Here is a 21,421-nt window from a genome sequence, read left to right as displayed (position 1 = left end):
TTTGGTGTGGGTCCTGATGCAGTCGAACTGTGGAGTGGCAGGTGAAGGGTCCATGGGTGTGTCCTGGGGCGGCATGGTAGCAGTTTGGGAGTCGGCCGGGGTTAAGTGCTGAGAGGGTAGCGGAATCGTACATTATGCGGGTGGAGGGGATTTTGCGGGGGCCAGGGGGTCTGGCGCTGGGCGCGGTCCAGGCGCGACAGGCGTAGACGGGCTTACCTTTGGCGCACCTTCGGCGCGCATTGGGCGCTTCCGCTGCGCATAAATAGTCCACACTAAGAAACATTAAATCTCGGTACTTCCGGTTCTGCCTTCGGCAGACCGGATGTTACCTCGACCTAAACATCCAAGGGTGGAGTGAGCCTAACAGGACCCGCCTGGGAAAGTTTTGGAAAATGCTAAATGAACTCAGTTCCGCGGAGAACGGAATCATACTAAGGGGGTCACGCATCGTCATACCGCAAAGCCTGCAAGAACGAGCGACGATCCTCGCACATGAGGGTCATCAAGGCATCTGGAGGATGAAGTCACGAATGAGGGAAAATGTGTGGTTCCCAGGTCTAGAAGACAGCATAGACATCGCCGTACTTAACTGCAGAGCTTGCCAACTCACAGGCAGCACTAAAGCTCCGGCACCTTTGATCACTGAAGATCCAGCCCCGTCGCCATGGTCGTGGGTGAGCCTTGATTTCGGAAATTTCCCTGACGGGAGAGTCACAGCTGTTCTCATCGACAGCTACACCAAGTATCCACTCGTCGAAATTCTGCCGTCCACTTCGTTTGCCAACTTGCAACCCGTCTTGGAAAAGTTGTTTGCCCTATTTGGCCTGCCACACGTCATCAAGACCGACAATGGGCCCCCATTCCAAGGCAGTGAGTTCAAAGACTTTTTGACCCGAATGGGAGTCAAGCATCACCGGATCACCCCTCAGTGGCCACAAGTCAATCGTGAAGTCAAACGGTTTATGCGGACCACCAAACAAAATATTACGCATAGCAATGGCCGAAAACACAGATCCGGAAATTGCTCTACAACAGTTCCTGGGAGAATACCCTAGCACGCCTCACTGTACGACACAACTGTCTCCATGGTCACTGATGTTGACAGGACCTCGGCAAGACATGCTACCCATGACCGACAACTGGAGGCAAGAGCCCTATGACCCAGCGGGGGCCCAAACAAAGAGACAGAAAACCAACGACAAAGCAAGTCATCGACAGAAAGCGCAAGTCCGTGTAGGGATGCCTGGATGCTCCGTGTTGCTACGGAATTGGCGGAGGGAAGTTCCAAACTCCCTATGAGCCCGGGCTGTGGACCGTAAAGTCAACCAAGGGAACGGCGGTCACTGTAGAACGAGACGGCGAAATAATAACAAGGAACATTTCATGGTTCAAGAGAGTTCCGCCCCCAGTCAGAACTCACCAAATTGCAGACCAGTCAAGAACAGCCAAGTTGCCACCTGATGAGGCCGAAGGCACTACTGATGAGACTCCACCTCAAAGTCCAGCGAGGTCTCCATCATCTGGAGTTTCTAGTCCTGGAGATATTGCTAACGGCAGAGGACCAACAAGTCCCCAGCAAAAACAAGCAGGCAACCGGCATCCATACAATCTCAGCCCGAATCCCCGGCCTAGCCAAAGACTAGCGGACTTATGTTAAAATGTTTATAATGTTTTGTTTCATAAACTAACTTGGGATGGGATGTAGCGGTCTAGTTATGCACCCGGCTGGGTGAAGACCCGGAAACACACACACACAGTGTATCACTCTCTGGCCAGGCGTGGGAGAGCATAAATAAAGGGTTCGGGGTCGCTCGTGACTTCCGGCTCATACCAGCAACCCCGAGTGCCTGTCCTGTCATTTAATGTAAATGATATAGGCCCCCCCCTGGTCAAAAAGGAAGATCATCCTGGAGTGATTCTGAAGTCATTGGATGACTTCTCCTGCAATTATCTGGGGACGTCATCCCAAACCATCCTGAAGTCTTCCCACAGGGGAAAAAATGTAAATGGGATGACTCTTACTGTAATCACAAAAACTATTCTAGGATGGTGTTCTGATGACTTCCACTGGCAGGGAGTGATTACCTTTTACAACTCCACGAATACTAATTGACACTTTAGGATGAGTGTGAAGTACTCCAGGATGGGCTCCAGACAATTTAAGGATGATTGTGGATTATTCCTGGATGATCCTATTACCGCTTTAGGATAGAAGTGGATTACTCTGGAATGATCCCATGATAATTTCAGGATGAGTGTGGATTACTCCAGGATAATTTAATGATAACTCAAAAATGAGCCTAGATTCTTTAGGATTATATTAGGACAACTACAGAATGAGCGTGGATTACTAGACAATGACTACATAAGGGCTTTAAGAAGGCTATGAAAAACTCTTGCAGGTTTTTATACCAACGGCAGGCCAAGTGTAGATAGCTCCCAGGTGATTTAATGAATAACTTAGAGTGGCTGTGGATCAATAACAAATCATTACGGGCTGGATTACACCTTAAAAATTCCATGTTACAAGCCGACTGCGAGTATTCCCTTGCAGGGTCCCACTATTAGTTTAGGAATATGGATTTGGTGGTAGGGAAATATTTAGAGGATCACCTCCTCAATGAAACTTCCTGTCAAAAACAGGCCTCTTGGATGCAATATGCCCTCTTTATACAATACCATGAATTATTTGTAATGCCATGAGTTCTAAAGTAAGGCCTAGATTTACAAAAGTGTCACTTAACGCAGCACAACACCCAAATTTGCTGCGTTGCATCACAAGGAGAGAGCAGGAAAGTGCCATGTCTACCCCTCTCCCTTGCACCACTGCACCATTAGGCAGTCGAGCACCATGCACATGCGTTTGCCCTATGGTGCAAAGGTGTCTAGCTTAGGTTTTTTACTGGAAGGGCCCCCTTGCAGTACAAAAAATACTATGCCTAGAAAAACCTGAAAACTTTTCCCATGTGAATGAGTGTTGTAACAAATACCAATTTACTCTGGTTTATAAATCCTGAAAAGATTGTATGTCAAGTCCGCATTATAAAGCTTAAGCAAACCAAAAACAATACTTCCATAAATCTGGTCCCAATTATAACATCAATATTCTCCTACTCTGGAAAGATTATTTTTTAAACTCTACTGTGAGATGGGTGCACTGTACAAAATAAATCTTAGAAAGATTCCTTCTGGCTAGCTTTGTGCTGTAGCAAGACCATATGCATACAAAAGTTGTGGCTTCAACAATGTTATATTTTGCATTCAGATAAGATTAACAACTTGTGCAGCTACTCCCATACTCCTGACTCACTGGGACTTGCCTTACTTTGAGGTACAGAGCATTAGCTGAGGCTGTTTAATGTGGTGACCAGTGGCAAAAGAATAAAAAAAGTAATGGTTAAATGAAAAAGCATCAAAGGGGATGTGTTAAGATGTAATTTTATTGATCTAAAACACACCCTTGGCCTCATAGGAGCCAGGATACTGAACAAGAGAACATAGAGAAAGTCCAGGACACTGTTCAAGAGGGGAAAAATGCCAGAATAATACAAAAAGAACAAAAAGTCTTAATGAAAGCCAGCAACTTTAATTTTTGTTTTTAGATTCAGAGTTTTCTTTAGTCCGCTTCCAGTATTGTAAATCATTATAGCCAGCTTCCTTCTCATGGTTCTGTTGTCCGGTGATGGCCAGCCTTCATCCCTGCACATAGACTTCATAGAGTCTGGAGGAAAAAGAAATTAAAATACATAAGTATCATGTTAACACCACTATTTTAGGTTTTTAATAGGACAGGGCTGCCAACAAAATGTTCCAATCCTTTTATTTCATATAGTGTGCCCGATGAGATATGGTTTCAAGCGTTCCTAAGTTTAACATTACGGTTACTTGGTCAAAGAGGTAATGGTGAGAGCAAGGCATTGATGAAGAGGTGGGAAGGAGGTAAAGAAAGAAGACTCACCTGTCCAAGTGAAGAAACTGACGCTGTTCACCAGACGCTGTCACGCTTCATCTGCAAACAGAAAGCAATCAATACCAGATTTAATTTACAAAACCATCATGGAGGCAGCCATGTAGAGCCGGAACTCTACTTATTACAGTATTCTTATTTGGAAAGGAGTCTAAAAAATTACCATACTGACCAGAAATCCAAATAGGAGCTTACAACCTAATGCTAGGAACAGGGCAACTGATCAAATTAATGGGAGAGCTGAAAATAAATCCCAACTCAAGGCTAAGCGCCAGATTTGCATGTAATTTGTTGCGCAAATTCTCAATGAGTTACAACTCCTCCCCCATTGCTCTTTTGCAGACTGCTGTTAGTTAAGTGTGAAGGAGTCTGTGTACAATAATATGAACCAGGACCACATATGCAAACATACATTTTAACACTGTATGTATATTCATGCATTTTCATAGTCCTAACTCAATCAGAGTGGAAATAGTGCCAGTAGTGGATGAGTGTGGTTCTGCTTGGGCAACAGAATCCTCCAATACCAGTTGACAAGTGCAAACAGAGCCATGAGGCCATGCTTAGTAAGAGCAAAGCAAGGCAAATTTGCCCCATGGCATTGTTCACCGCCATGCGGAATGGGGCACTCACCACATAACTTAATGGACTCATGATCATAAGGAACAGGGCACAACTCTGTGTTCCAGACCATGGACAATGGATATATAATGTCAGGTCACCAGTTGCCATTTCTTTTTTCAGGTTGTAAGTTGCTTAGTCTTACTGGCTGAGAAAAACCTGGAAAAACTAGGAGTTCACTATATATTAGCACATGGACATACTTTATTATTTTTGCTAAAGTAGCATTAAAAAGGTAATATCGCTGCAATGGTTCAAACATTTTTGTAAGACTGAATCTCAATGCACAGCCACGGTTGCAGTGGCTTTCACATAGCCAAGTGATGGTGCAGGTCAGAAATAGACGTCTAAGACATCCAGAGACAGGAGAGAGATATCCTATGTGTTCTTTTCCAGCTTGGGGAAGTGACAAGTTTGGCATTTAACAGTTGACTGATTCAATGTTGTCCCTTTACAGTTGCATGACTGTGGCACCAAGCCCCTTCACCACTAATTCAAACAAATATGCCTCTGGAAATACCATCAGGGCAGATTGATAGCTTTTCCAGGATACCAGTGATCTATATGTTCCATAACTATCAAAGCATACATTTTAACACTGTATGTATATTCATGCATTTTCATAGTCCTAAATCAATCAGAGTGGAAATAGTGCCAGTAGTGGATGAGTGCGGTTCTGCTTGGGCAACAGAATCCTCCAATACCAGTTGACAAGTGCAAACAGAGCCATGAGGCCATGCTTAGTAAGAGCAAAGCAAGGCAAATTTGCCCCATGGCATTGTTCACCGCCATGCGGAATGGGGCACTCACCACATAACTTAATGGACTCATGATCATAAGGAACAGGGCACAACTCTGTGTTCCAGACCATGGACAATGGATATATAATGTCAGGTCACCAGTTGCCATTTCTTTTTTTCAGGTTGTAAGTTGCTTAGTCTTACTGGCTGAGAAAAACCTGGAAAAACTAGGAGTTCACTATGTATTAGCACATGGACATACTTTATTATTTTTGCTAAAGTAGCATTAAAAAGGTAATATTGCTGCAATGGTTCAAACATTTTTGTAAGACTGAATCTCAATGCACAGCCACGGTTGCAGTGGCTTTCACATAGCCAAGTGATGGTGCAGGTCAGAAATAGATGTCTAAGACATCCAGAGACAGGAGAGAGATATCCTATGTGTTCTTTTCCAGCTTGGGGAAGTGACAAGTTTGGCATTTAACAGTTGACTGATTCAATGTTGTCCCTTTACAGTTGCATGACTGTGGCACCAAGCCCCTTCACCACTAATTCAAACAAATATGCCTCTGGAAATACCATCAGGGCAGATTGATAGCTTTTCCAGGATACCAGTGATCTATATGTTCCATAACTATCAAAGCATTTCAAATTCGTTGAACAAGGAGCCATTCTACATCCTCCTTTCAACATCTAAAACAGGTAATACTTAAGATGACCATAATCTATGACACAAAAGCTGGTTCACAAAAACCAAGGCCCTAAACACCCAGCATTAGACAGAACAAGGCTCAAGGAGAGCAGGGTGCAGGCATTGTCAGTCAAGCCAGCTCCTATTGCAGACAGGGAGCTGGGTGGAGTCAAGTGTGGATAAATTGGTCAGTCCGTGACAAGAACGTGGTACGCGTTCAGTCACAGATCTGCTTAGCATTTCCCGCACTCCCTTTGTGTTGTCAACTTACCTCCTTGGGTCCTGTTGTCCCGCAGTTGGGAATTCACGGTACCTTGATTGGACGTCTCTGACATGTTACGGCTCATTTACGCGGGTCTTCCTTTTAAAGGTCGTTGATCTCTTCTTCCGAGTTCCTGTCCGCATCCATGTTCACTCGCCGGAGGTACCTGCTTGTGTAGCTCTGTTTCTTCACGCCAGAGTTTCTTCAGCCTCTCGTCCTGTACAGAATACAATGAGAGAAGAAAGATATATTTAAGCAAAGAATCCTCGTCTGTCTAATATATGGTAGGATGATTATGTTATATATGGTTAGGAGGACAGTTACTTATCTGATTTATCTGATCCACGGAGAGTGGAAAAACTACTGTTATTCTTTTGTTTCCCTTATTTAACACGGGCTGGATATAAAGAGGAAAGGAGGTGAGGCATTGGCTGTGAACACAAGACAGGAGGCAGCAAAGAAGTTAAACGCTGGAATAAACCAATTGTAGGCAGGAATAAAGCAGTTGTATCGATTACAGAAGGTCTTGCTTGCAGCAACGCTTGCGCGCTGCCAAAGCCCAATCAAAAATGCATATTTATTAACCATACGAAATAAAAAACAAACACTTTATAAAAAATATACAAATGATTTACATTATGTAGCATAATTTGACCCTCCTCTTCCGCATAATTCCAGTAGCCCTGGATACAGTCCAGGTATTGTGGTGCATCGGTAGAGCTGTGTTGTGGGGGCGTGCTGCAGGCCAGGACTGAGGTGCATCGGTAGAGCTGTGTGTGTGGGGGCGTGCTGCAGGCCAGGACTGAGGTGCATCGGTAGAGCTGTGTGTGGGGGTGGTTGCTGCTGGACAGGACTGAGATGCATAGATAGAGCTGTGTGCGGGGGGTGGGTGGTGGGTGCTGCCGGCCTGGATTGAGGTGCATTGTTAGAGCTGTGTGTGTGGGGGCAGTATACAGCAGGCTAGGGCTGAGGTGCATTGGTAGAGTTGTGTTTGGGGGTGGGTGCTGCTGGTCTGGACTAAGGTGCATCGGTAGAGCTGTGGGGGAGGGGGGGGAAGCGCGAGGATGTCTTTCTGGTAAATCTATCTTCGTCCGAGCCAGGATATTGAGGGGCATTTCTCGTGCTGTGATGAGCCTACTTCAAAGCCCGGGATTCAAAGGGGCGCAGAGACAGATGTAGGTGGGAAAATGACAAGCGGGCCTGTCTTCTTAAAGGGGCTGAATTCTTGTAGAAAATAATTGGGGGGCACTACCAACCAGAATATAAGATCCTTAAGTATTGCCCGGCGGTGTCGCCTCTTGAACCCACAAAGAAGTTAAACTATTGAAGAGGCAGGCGCTGGAGACTGGAAGGCAGGAAACAAGGTTTTTATTTTCTCCGGAGGAGAACACAACGAAACGGACAGAAGGTATCGTTCTGAGGTGCTCTCCCTGCATCCCTGAGGCCTGGCCTCTTATACACACGATTATCTGTTTATTGCATGTAATACATTCTCGTCGATACTTTGATGTACGGAAAGACATCCTCAGAATCCCCCCCTTCCCAGCCCGTTCCCACGCAAGGTTACAGTGGAAGTCCCCGCCCCGTTCACAACAGGTGATGATCATCGCGCAGCTGGATATTCCGCCGATTCACGGAGTGTGTGGGGTTCGATCGGATCTCGTGGGGTGGGGGGGGGCTTTGATCATCTCGGGGGTCCTTTGAGGAGGGAAGCTTTCTATTGCACGGGGAGGGGCAAGGGATTGGTATCGGCAGAGCTGGGTGTCGGCCTGGGAACGGGGAAGACAAACGGGCACACGGAAAAAAGGGGTTTGCATCAAAGGGCCGGGGATCATAAATGGGAAGAAGGGAGGTGTTGCGCTGGGAACAAGACGAGGGCCTGGGGCAGAGCAGCGCCGAAGAGGGGTTTTATGATTCGCGGCAGGTGCAGGCAGGGGGGGTTGTCAGCGAAGCTAGGAGAGAGAGAGAGACGCGCTGGCTCTCGGCGAGAGCAGGGAAGCCATGGTGCCCAAAATGGCGGCTGTTTTACGCGCACAAAAGGTTTAAGGAGAGCAAGAGGGCGCCGATAATGTTGACGGTTTCAGCCCAACTTTCAACAGTCCCCCCTTTTCAACATATCTAGCCACCTTGCTTTACTCAATGTCAATTTTCATCAAATTCCTAACTTCGGTATCATACAATGCTCTCATATGTTCGCTTCCAATGTCCACAGTTTTGGGAAAAATACAACTCGCACATAAAGAACACATAGGTGGCAAACATTGAATTCCTAAGCATAGGCCACATATTACAACTACGGGAATCAGGATAATGGTGAGCAGTCTCCAGCCCCAGCTTTTGACGGTGTCCCAGAACCAACCACCAAGCGACCATTCTTCTTGCTCTTGGTGAACTTCCGAAGAGAGTCTGTGAAGATGTTCGATGGCTTTGTACACTGAGGGTGAGTTGTCCGGTATGTATGTACAACAGCTGGACCCAATAATGCGGCATGCTCCTCCACGGTCCGCCAGAACCACATCTAGAACGAGGCGGTTCTGAAGAGCCACCAAACGGACCGCTTGGAGCTCGGCAGTGTTGTTGGCAAAGATGCCCGCTGTGATGTTCATGGTTGTCTCGACTGCCTGAGTCAAATGTCGGATGGCACGGCTGTTTGCCATCGGGCCCCAGAGGGGGACGAGTCCTTTCATAGCATCGAGGAACTGCGCCCCTGTTGAGTCGGCTTGCTCAACGTCTTTGGCTCGTTTTTGCCTGTGGTGATTCGCTGGGGCCACATAAGTTGGAGGAAGGACGAAGGAGATGTAGCAAGTGCCCCCCCAGCCTTTGGGGAGCCAGGTGTAGGCCTTCGTGCCGCAGATGAAATACATGTTTGGGGATGACACAAAGGAAGGTGGATCCGTGGAATCCAGAGTTCTGGTAAAGCGGCAAGCGCTGCGACCCACCAGCTGTGTCCCAAGTCCTTCTACACACATGTGGCCTGTGACGTTGATGACCGTCAGGGCCACAGTCAGAGTGGCAGCCGTTCGTTTCCGCAGATAGGAGAAGGTGGTTCTGGTTGGATTGTTGAACACCTGCATTTCGATTCGTTCTTTAGCCGGGATGTCCATTTGGTTCGAGTCGCTGGGGGTCAGCGGGCAGAAGTGTGTCTTTGTCTTGTTTCGCCCGGCCCCATGAGAAGAATGTGCTGCAGTTCTGCTGGAGGTGGCATTGCCCGTATAGCTCTCTTGCAGGAGGATCAGCCAGGCAAGGCAGGAGCCGTGGACAGAGAAGGGTGAAGGGATGAATGGTATTGAATGTCCAGTGGCATGGGGTAGCAACCCACAGATCCAGCAGTTGGTGGTATTGGTGGCAAGATTGTGCTGGTGAAGTAGCTGCACGAAAGAGTTGTTCCAAAACTCCTTTCGCCTCTCTCTTAGTTGAGGAGAGAGCGAAATTAGATAATGTTCCTTCATGGTGGTAGGCTGAGCAGTGGTTAGGAATGTTTCGTGAGCAGGTGCGTGTTCTTCCATAATCCAGAGCGTAGTCATGAGGAGAAAACAGAGGAGGATTACGATGAAGAGTGCAATTGTCATTGAGCTATGGAGTCTGTCTATTCTCGGATTTCTGTAGTGGGTATTTCCTGCTGTCTCCGTCGGCTTCTTATTTGGCGCTTCCATCATCTTCTTATCTGGCGCTTCCATCATCTTCGTCTTCAAGGTGCTCGGTAGTGGGCAGGACCACAGACTTAGTTTTAGCTTCTCTCCGGGTAACCCTTGGTAGTTTGGGTCACCGTTCTGAGATCCTTTAACCTAGTCCGTGGCCTACTTAGCCGAAGCTCCCTCCTTTCGACGCAGGAAATACCCTTCTCGAGATGGCACAGTGGGGTCAGGATGTTTTGAAAGTTCAAGTGTCTCAGTATCAGGGTAGCAGTTCAACGATGGTCGGTCCTGGTTCAGGAGCTCTTCTTGGGTGTTGACGGTGTCTGTCGTGGCCAGGGCTGGAGAGACCTTTTTGCAGTGATGAGCGTGCAGCCAGTGTTTCTTCCCCTCCACTCGAAGTGCGGTCCGAGTGGTGATCAGCACTTGCCAGGGGCCCGTCCACCGGGGTTCCAAACTCTTTGATCGTTGAAAATTTCGGATCAGCACGAAGTCCCCCGGCTGGATGGCGTGACCCGGACCCCTGGAAGCATCGGGGATGGCCTGCTGCACCTGCTGATGAAGGACAGACAAAGTTTCAGTCAATTTGTACAGATAATCAGACATTAGGACATCCGGAACGTCATGAATGGAAGTTGGTTTCGGGGCAGACCAGACGCTCATGGGTCGACCGAAGACAACTTCATAAGGGGTTAAGTGATGTCGGGTGGGGGTAGAGCGCATCGATAGCAATGCCAATGGGAGGGCGTCTGGCCATTTCAGGCCCGTCGTAGCCACTATTTTGGCCAGTTTAAGCTTTAGTGTGGCATTGTGTCGTTCGACAAGCCCAGCAGATTGAGGGTGGAAGACTGCGTGGAATTTCTGTTTAATACCCAGCCCATTTAGGATGAGCTGGATAACTTTGGCTACAAAGTGGGGGCCATTATCACTCCATAAAACACGACAGAGGCCATAACGGGGGAAAAACTCCTTTAACAGAACCTTTGCAGTGGCCATAGCGGTGTTGTCACGGGTTGGATATGCTTCCACCCACTTGCTAAATGCGCACACCACGACGAGTACATATTTCAGGCCTTGGCATCTGTCTAGCTGGATGTAGTCCATCTGCAGGACTTCAAATGGGTGATTTGGGACCCCAAATCCCCCCCGGGGTACTACAGTTCCTTTCCCGGGGTTGTGTTGCAGGCATATTAAGCATTGTTGGACCAGGCGTTTGGCGGAATCTGGGATCTTGTCATTGTGCCAAACCCTGGAGACAAGTTCGATCATGGGGGCTGATCCTATGTGGGCAGGGGAGTGTGCCATGGTTAATATGGGAATCAAGTACGAATCAGGTAGCAACCATCTGTTCGTGTCTTTTGTCCGCCAGCAGCCTTCATCGTCTTTCAATCCCACCCGTGTCCATTCAGTCAATTCGTGTTGTGTGCTAGCCGTTTGTATGTCTCTAATTGTGTCCTTGGCGTCAGTCCAGTTTTCTGCTTGTGACCTGGTCACGTACATACGTGTTGTCGTTCTGTTTTCAGCTGTCGTTCGGGCGGTGATGTCGGCTAGTGCATTTCCCTGTCCAATAATGTCTGTCACTTTCTTGTGTGCCTGGCATTTGATAACGGCAAGTTTGTTGGGGAGGAGGACAGCTTCGATTAAGGCGGAGACTAAATCCCCGTGCAAAATGGGTGTGCCGTGTGAGGTCAAGTATCCTCTCTCCCTCCAGAGGAGCCCAAAATGGTGAACCACCCCGAAGGCATACTGGCTGTCAGTGTAAATGTTCGCTGTGGTTCCTGTTGCCAGGATGCAGGCTCGCGTCAAAGCAATCAGTTCCGCTGCCTGGGCAGATCGCTGGGTGATGCGGGCTGTTTCTACTACAGTTCGAGCCGTGGTGACTGCATAGGCAGCGGAAGTGGTACCATCGGAGAGTTTGATGCAAGAACCGTCCACCCACAACTCCCCGTCGGGGTCAGGGAAAGCTGTGTCTCTGAGATCGACCCTACTCCTGGTCTGTTCGTCCGTAAGAGTCACGCAGTCATGTACGGGGTGCACATTGGGATCGTTCTCTGGCAAGGGTAACAGAGTTGCTGGGTTCAGTGTGGTGCATCTTTTCAGGGTGATATGGGGGGCAAGCAAGGTCAGTTCGTACCCAGTCAGTCGTGCACTCGTCAGATGTTGCGTCTTGGTTTGGTTCAAGAGGGTGTCGACTGCATGGGGTACCAGTACCGTGAGGGAATTCGAGAGTACAATCCCCTCACTCTGTCGGATAGAGACTGCAGCAGCAGCTACAGCTCGAAGGCAGGCAGGCAAGGCTCTGGCGACAGGGTCAAGAGTGGCAGAGAAGTAAGCGCACAGTCGTTGCTTAGGGCCGATGGCCTGGGTCAGGACAGATAAAGCGCACCCCTCCCTTTCGTGAGTGTAAAGGGAGAAGGGCTTTCTGTAATCAGGGGTACCCAGGACAGGGGCTGAGCAAAGGGCATCTCGCAGTTCTGTGAAGGAAGTTTGACACTCAGGAGTCCAAGGGAGTGGGAAAGGGACGTCTTTGTTTAGCAGAGAAAGCAGTGGTTTTACAACGAGGCTGAAGTTTGGTAACCATTGTCGGCAGAAGGAGGTGAGGCCTAATAGGGAGCGAACCTGCTTCTGGGTTTTAGGGACAGGGGTATCTAGAATGGTTTGGATTCGATCAGGGGTGAGTTTTCTTCCATCTTTGGACAAAAGGTGGCCTAGGTAAGTGACCTGGGGTAGGCAGAATTGCAACTTCTTCTTGGAGACCTTGTGGCCATTTTCCGCAAGGAAGTGCAAGAGTTGAATGGTGGCGGTAACCGCTAGAGGGGTGGTGTCGGCTGCCAAAAGGATGTCATCGACATATTGTACCAACACCACCCCGTCGGGTAACTGGACTTGGTCTAGTTGTCTTTTGAGGGCCTGGCTGTAGATGCTAGGGCTTTCCGTGTAGCCTTGAGGCGCTCGGCAAAACCTATATGAGCGGGCTTTTAGGGTAAAGCCGAAGAGATATCGGCTGTCTGGGTGGATGGGGATGGAGAAGAATGCGTTCTTGAGGTCGATGACGGAAAAGGTGGTGGCAGTGGATGGAATCAAGGTCAGGATGGTGGTGATGTCTGAGACCACAGGGTACTGGGGTACCACCACTTTGTTGATCTCTCGGAGGTCGATGATGAAACGGTATGCTCTCTCATCTCCCTCTCCCTGCTTCTTGATAATGGGCAAGATAGGGCTGTTGCAAACGTTGCTAACCACTTCCTCTACCACTCCTGCGTCTATCAGTGACTGGATAATCATTACCAATGCCTTCTCGCCCTCTGGCGATATCCGATATTGTGGGAGTTTTGGGAGTGTTGCGTCTGGTCGGACAGTAATGTGCACTGAGTCAATTAACATACGCCCTACGTCCGAATCCGCTTTGGCCCACAGATACGGAGGTAGAGTGTCAAGCAGGGACGCGTCAACGTCGGTGATGGAAAACATGTGTCGGGGGGAACAATGTCTAAGCAGAACGGGGTTGTCGTAAAGAAACACTCGAACTCCATCTTGAGAACACCTAATCGTCGCTCGGAAGTGTTTCAGTAAGTCAAGTCCCATAATGGCGTCAGGGCTATTGGAGGAAAGCAAGAACGTGGTGTCGGTGGTGTTGTTTTCTACGTCAAAGAGAATCGGGGCAGACAAAGGGTTGGTGGAGGGCGTTCCATCGAAACCTGTCGATGATATGAGTGAGCCAGACAAGGGTGCCCTTGGAATCAGTCGTTTAGATAACGCACTACGTGTTGCGCCAGTGTCTACCAGAAATGGAGACTTGGTACCCAGGACCTTAGCAGTGACATAAGGGCCCTGCTGGTCAACATAGAGCTCGACTGGATCCCTCCCTCGCCCTTGGCTGTCCTATGCGAAGGTGTGAGTGTCGTCATAGTCAGATTGTTGATATTGGTTCTGCCGGGGTCGATCGAACGTATTTGGTCTGCTTGATCTGTCATTAGTCGCGTCATTTGGGGGCCCTCGTTGTTGTCCCTTAGGTCTCGGTCCGTTTGCTACATCCCTGGGGTCTTTGTTTCTGATCATTTCCAGAAGAACTGGGCACTGGGATTTCCAGTGGCCAGTTCCTTTGCAGAAAGCGCACTGGTCTTCTCTAAGGTCTGTGCGTCCACTGTAGGAAGTCAGAGTGCGGTCCTGGGGAAATGTAGTCTTAGGGACGTTTGTCTGGTAGTTTCCCCGGTATTGGTCTCGTCCTATAGTCACCCCTTGCAGTTTGGCAATCATCACCCTCTCTTTTAAGTCCTTCTTCTTTTTCTCTGTCGCCCTATCGTTTTCATTTTTCTGATGCTCATAATATTGGGCCATTTGGAGAATCGCTGTAGGTTTGGAGGCTGCCCAACTACTCTCGCTGGCCTGTAGTTTCTGGGAGATTTCCGATGATAGGCCCTTAACATAATTCTGGACAAACAGATGGTGTCCGGTCGCAGTCGTCATGTCCTGGCCGCTGTAATCGGAGAACACCGTTTCGAACCGGGAGAAGTATTCCGATACATCCTCCTGGGGTTTTTGGCGACAGGCTGTTACTATCGACCAGTCCACTTTCTTTTCTGGGATTAGGGTTTTTAATTTCTCTACGATTTTATCTGGGAGGTCTAGAATGGATTTCAACGGCTTTTGTCCTGGTCCCCGTTGTTTGTCCAGGTCATCGAGTTGTGACCAGGTATGTCCAAACAGCTCAAGGTGGTCGACTTTCCGGATTTGCTTCCACACATCAGCTGGTAGACATAACCCGAAGAACAAGTCGATGTCAGCCAGGGTCATGATCGTTGAACCCAGGGCTGTACCCAATTCAGTATAGAAGGCAGTGGGGTTTTTACGTAGGTCGGGTAGAGATTTCCGGAATGTCAGTATCTCTTGCCGGTCCCATGGCTGGTAGACCCAGTTGTATACTACCCTTCCCTTCGCATCTTGGTTGTTTGCATCATCGTGAGTCCCTGTACCCCGAGGAGGAACCCAGTAAGGGGCAGCCTCACGTATCGGCATCATGGTGTTAGATTGCTCGGTTGGTGGTTCGGTCACTACGGAGGCTGCGGATTTTTCTCCCGGCTTTCGTTCAGTGAGGTGACGGAAAACCTCAAGCGTACGCGTAAGGAGGTCCGACACATCACACTCGCCCTCATCCCCGATATCGACCTTCCGGTACAGAGTCCTTAGGCTCTCGGGACCTTTGTCTCGATATCGGTCCTCGTATGCATTCAAGACATGATAACACAGTCGTACGGTAAAATGTCGTCTGTGACTCCCTGTATACGAGCTGAACATATCTGTGATGTACTCTTCATCATCCTTCCTTTCTACCAGTGTCCTTGCTATTTTGTCGATCCCCGCACGCTCATCTTTGTCTAGTCTGTTTGTTCTTGCAGGGCCAGCCCCTCGAGTCTCATGGTCGTCTAACGTTGTTGTTGATGTGGGTTTTGGTACAAGGGGTTCGGCTGGCACAGAGGCCATTGGGGCCGACGCGGTGGCGGTACCTTCGTTTGTACCTGGGGGTGGCGCGTGCTGCGCCAAGGGTTGAGAAGGGGCATATGGAGGAGGCATGTAGATGATAGGAGGACCTAACAGCAGGTCCTCATTGGCTTGTCGTTTCGAGGGTAAATCAGGGTAGAGCATGGAGGGGGTTCTAACCGGACACTGGCTTGGCGTTTCCATTTCTAGTTTCTGTTTAGCTTTCTCTCTTTCCTTTATCTCTTTTTCTAGTTTCTGAGCAGCTAGGTGGGCTGCTTTTCGCAGCTCTTTTTCCAACCTACTCTCAGTTTTCTTTTTACGTTGTTCAGTTTCTTTTCGCCACATGCCGAAGCTGTCAAGCATAGTAGGTGTTGTCTTGTTTTTACCCAGGGCAGTTTCTAGCGTTTTTATTTTATCATCATCGAAGGATCCTATCAGGGGCCATTGACTTTCTTGACCCTTTTTTGTATATTTATGCCATAGTTTACTATAGGCTATAGCGGTCAATCCATGCTTCATGAACATGTCCTTATTAGGGGTGCCTTCCAGTGGGGCTGGATGGTCCATCTCTAATAGGCGGTCCGGGCTAAACAGGCTACTAATCAGTGGGGAGAAGACAGACATGACGGCTCGTAACGAGGGACTAAAAAGTCAGCACTGCCTATCTTATCACTAGGTGCAAAGACTGGACAGAATATTTCTATTCTACGTTGTTTGCAGGCAGTGAATACCTCATGGATCAAAAATAACAAAAGACCAATAAATAACAATGGGGAGAATGAGCAGGTCCGCAAAGATCTGCGTTACCTACCCTTTTCACTATCTGCAAAAAGGGTGGTCTCTTCCCTGTTTGCAGACAGGGAATCTCCAGGAAACAATAGTTTTGCGAACAACAGTTCAGTTTCAAGTGATTATTGAGTGGGGGAGAAAAAATAAGCACGGCTGCTGCCCTACCTATCCTCCACTGCTTGCAAAGAGAGAGCCCGTTGTTTCTCCGTTTGCAGACAGTGAATCTCCAAATAAATAAAAAGAGCAATACTAGTATTTTTAAACAAACAAGCAATCAAGCAATTATTTCGCGACTTGTCGTGGTTACACGACCTTACCCGGACCGCATGGACAGTTTCCTGTCTTCCGAATCCAGCGCCCGATCGTCCTCTCTTCTTCGTTATCCTCGCGGCACTCCTGATGGTTCCCAGTCAGGACCGTAGATCACTCGAGAGAGGTCTGTTCGGAACCAGTGAAGTTCGGATGATCGGCTGTCAGACGAGGGTCTATCGGACAGACGCGTTCCCGATCGTTGCAGTCGTTCACTTTGTCGTCAGGACCTCTCCCACTGGATCCATGGGTCGCTGATGGGCCCCACGCTTGGGACGCCAATTGTAGAAAATAATTGGGGGGCACTACCAACCAGAATATAAGATCCTTAAGTATTGCCCGGCGGTGTCGCCTCTTGAACCCACAAAGAAGTTAAACTATTGAAGAGGCAGGCGCTGGAGACTGGAAGGCAGGAAACAAGGTTTTTATTTTCTCCGGAGGAGAACACAACGAAACGGACAGAAGGTATCGTTCTGAGGTGCTCTCCCTGCATCCCTGAGGCCTGGCCTCTTATACACACGATTATCTGTTTATTGCATGTAATACATTCTCGTCGATACTTTGATGTACGGAAAGACATCCTCAGAATCCCCCCCTTCCCAGCCCGTTCCCACGCAAGGTTACAGTGGAAGTCCCCGCCCCGTTCACAACAGGTGATGATCATCGCGCAGCTGGATATTCCGCCGATTCACGGAGTGTGTGGGGTTCGATCGGATCTCGTGGGGTGGGGGGGGGGCTTTGATCATCTCGGGGGTCCTTTGAGGAGGGAAGCTTTCTATTGCACGGGGAGGGGCAAGGGATTGGTATCGGCAGAGCTGGGTGTCGGCCTGGGAACGGGGAAGACAAACGGGCACACGGAAAAAAGGGGTTTGCATCAAAGGGCCGGGGATCATAAATGGGAAGAAGGGAGGTGTTGCGCTGGGAACAAGACGAGGGCCTGGGGCAGAGCAGCGCCGAAGAGGGGTTTTATGATTCGCGGCAGGTGCAGGCAGGGGGGGTTGTCAGCGAAGCTAGGAGAGAGAGAGAGACGCGCTGGCTCTCGGCGAGAGCAGGGAAGCCATGGTGCCCAAAATGGCGGCTGTTTTACGCGCACAAAAGGTTTAAGGAGAGCAAGAGGGCGCCGATAATGTTGACGGTTTCAGCCCAACTTTCAACAGTCTCGATCCAGAAAAACTGCTGAGGCCTTCTTTCTAGAATATTGCACTTAGCGCTGCACTCTACCAGTGGCATAGCAAGGATCCTATGTACCTTAATGCAAGAAAGAAATACGGTCATGTGGACTATGGCTTGGTATGAAAAGATAGACATAATTTGGGTGCAAAGGGCCCAGCACATCCTTGGACCCTGTTGTCACTGTACCTGCTGCACTAATGTTAGGGTCGAGTCTCCAAGTAATTTTGTTTGTCATTTCCTCTTTCCTATCTTCGGTCCTCTCACATTATCTTTTCACCCTTTCAACTGCCTATGCATTCCTGTCTTTTTCTCCAGTTTCACATTTATCCTTATCGCCTTCTCTCACTTTTTCTTTCCTCGCTCCCCTTAAATCCATTCTTTACTTTTTCCTTTTACTCTCCACCCTAAGCCGCCTATATTCTCAGTCTTCAACGTGCATCATATCTTTCTCGCGCCAACATCCTCTTAATCTACCTGTTCTCATTCTCCTACTCACCTATTGTTGTATGTGTATTTTGGTACTTTTTTATCTCTTTTATTTGCTTCGCTCTCCATTTTCCATCTTCTTCCTCTTGCTCTCTCTGACCTCATTATTTGTGGGCCCTTTCTCTTCCTTCTCCTTTTTTGCTCACCCTTTTGTCCTCCCTTTCTGTTACTTATTGCCCTCCTTTTTTCTTTCATCATTTCCTTTCCTTTCATGTTCTCCTTTCTCTTTGAATCGGTCTATTTCTTGATTATCCTCGGTTTTGTCCTCCCTAACCCTTTCACTTTTACACCCCTCTCCCCACGCCCCAAGACTGAATATAGTGCAGGTCAAGTGTTTGTCATTCAGAGCAAGTGGCCTATAGTCTATCTGCAACAAGTACTGGGTAGCCGCCCCACCCCACCCCACACACACACCGCTAGGCCTTGGTACCACAGCGCAGTCTGCACAACTGGTAGCTACACCCTTGTCCTCTGTGTCATCAGTAGCACTGGGGACATTTGACTATGTAGCAACCAGTGCACGATAGGCAGCCCTCCCCCCACAACCTCTAGGCACTGGTGCCGATGCACCATGTGCACCACCGATAATTTATGCCTCTGTATATTTTGTGCTACAACTAGTTTCAGCTCTTGTGAGCTTTGGTACAATCCTTGCAGTGCATTGAAAATACATGTGTTACAACGAGGCTAAGCTTCCTCTGGAGGGGTGTGCTTTGCATCTTCATAGGACAAAGTCTGAAACCAGCGTGCCTAAGAGGTCCCTGGGCTGCAGTTTTCCAAAGCGAAGGCAATCAAGCCTCGTGTTCACATGCAGTGCTGCAGGTCTCTTTAGGATATATTCCAATGCGGTTTGAGCTACAAAGGATACTTCGTTGTTTGCTGTAGTGTTAGGGTTGTGTGTATTTAAAAAGTAATCCAGTTCACTACTTTTGTGTATTTTTAGAACGTGCACAACCTTAAATACACAGAAGCTTTCACAGTTTGAGGCACAAAGGGGGCATCACAGCAGTCCTTCTTGCTACTCCTGGTGCTGCAAGGGCCTGAGAGGGGACCCTCAGAGACTGCTGCTATCGGGGAGTGGTATCCCATCGAACTCACTACCTTTGATGCACCCTTAGCCCCTTCCCAGAGGAGAGTCCTGCATTATCCCCCGCCCTAACAACCCACTCTGCTCCTCCCTAAGGCCCCCTCCACCCAACCCCGACCAAGCTTGAGGCCCTGTGTGTGTGGGACCGGCTCTCGCTTGTAGCTGGGGAAGGCAAATGATACCCCTTACACACCCCTAAATTGGCTCTGCTCCAAAAAAATCTTAGAATGGTGACACCAAACAGTGCCTTTTACAGCAGCTTTCGGAAGAAATTGAGCAAGCATCTATGAATGTGATGGAAAGTAAATTGAAAGCACGGAATTCAACGAGAGTTCAAATTGCAGCATTATAAAATCGTAAAAGCAAGGATTCACTAGATTGCTCATCAATTACATTTATACAAATTAAGGGTCCCATTAATTCAGAGGCCACCAAGCCCATTCTCAGGCCAAACTGTAATGACACCTGGCTCATTGCTTACAACATGAAAAATAATGTATTACCAGAACAATTCCACGCATAGAGCTGAACAAGAATGTAATTGGAAAAAATGAATGTGGGATCAAAATAAAAAAAAATACCTCGCTCAGATGTTTGTAAGTTTAAGGTTATTTCAATTTCCACGATTAATTAAAAAGCATGGCAACCATTCACAATAAAAAAGCACCCGGAATTAAAAGAAGCATTGACATAGCCAATAGGTCTCGCCTTTGGGACCTTATAAGAGTTTAGCCACAAATAAATAGTTATAAGGTCCCAAAGGCGAGACCTATTGGCTATGCCAATGCTTGTTCATTAGAGGGCTGATTTAAACAAAGCGAAACCTTCCTGAACCATCAAAAACACATGTCCCTCAATTACCTGTGAAGCAGTAATTCGATCTCTTACTCCTGTCCCGATAAAGGTTTCTCCCACACAAACATGCAAATGGTCGAGAAGCACTGAAGGCATCTGCAATAATCTAGAGGAAGAGGTTGAACAGGCGCCATGTCCACTTTGTAAATATCTTCCTGACCCAGGCGTGTTGACCTAACGAGTACCCGACGCTCCGACATGACGTCACTTCCGGCGCCAACAGAAGTGCATAACAAGGCACTTCAACATTGCATTCTGGGACTTGTAGTTATGTTTATCTTATTACACAATCGGGACTGACAGATCGACGGGCAATAATGGGCAGAGATGGATTAATGAGGAGACATAGAAAGAGACTGATTTACAGACAGAGACATTGTTAGAACAATAGATAGGCTGCGAGACAGACAGATTCCATCGTCATGGTAGTGCACATTCTAAATATCCTTGAGCAGCGATGTGCTAAAATGAAACTCATCAGCGCCGACGGCCACACTGTTCCCAAACCAATCCGAGTGCTTCTGCTACCTAATTGTTTCTCATTAGTCACTATAATGTTTTAATGGTGTTAGTTTGTGTGCCGTCTCCCGAGGATTAATAGCAAGGGGAGTGCGGGGGGGGGGGCAGAAGCGTATGACTGCAAAGGGTACGGAGTGTGGGACAGTCATGCGCAACAAACGGTGTGATCGCCATACACTGAAGACCACTTCTTAAACTGCACAGATCGGTCCAGTGAGGTGAGATAGAAACTGGTGCACAGTGCGATGCTATGGCGGAAGGTGCCGTAAAATGAATGAAAGAAGAAGGTGCGTCCCCCCCAACTGTTCTGTCAGTGCACGGAAGTCTGCAGGCCACTGACTAGGTCAGTCACAGATCGAGGCAGCCGGTGTGGCAGGGTCTCAGCTGCTAGTGCAGTCAGCTGAGCCCAGCACACCACGGCACGAGTCTTAGGATGAGTCAGCAGACATGTCAATCAGTCTGATATTAGAATTATGAATGGAACTTACTGTGCCCACTGCCTACACACGCGGTCAGCACACTGTACTAGTAGTACTTACCGGGAGCGACCTTCGCTTGCTGCAAGGCCTGCACACACACTGCTGAGGCTGTGGCAGAATTCATTAATGCAGCAGAGTGCTGGCAGGCTGTAAAGAGCACCCGCTTCTTCAACTGCATCCTCACCTCCGGCCTCTTCAGCAGTGCTTGTCTGCTATCTTTAATTGTATGTTAGCAGACAAGAAATATCATGATAAAATAAAATATTGTGTCATATAGTTCAAGTGAATGTATTTTTTTAGAGGCTGAATCGATTTACCTTAGTGAATTGTATT

The sequence above is a fragment of the Lissotriton helveticus genome, chromosome 9 (assembly GCF_964261635.1).
Source record: "Lissotriton helveticus chromosome 9, aLisHel1.1, whole genome shotgun sequence".
NCBI lineage: Eukaryota > Metazoa > Chordata > Amphibia > Caudata > Salamandridae > Lissotriton > Lissotriton helveticus.
The sequence above is the reverse complement of the archived record's forward strand: the minus strand, read 5'-3'. Positions refer to the sequence as shown.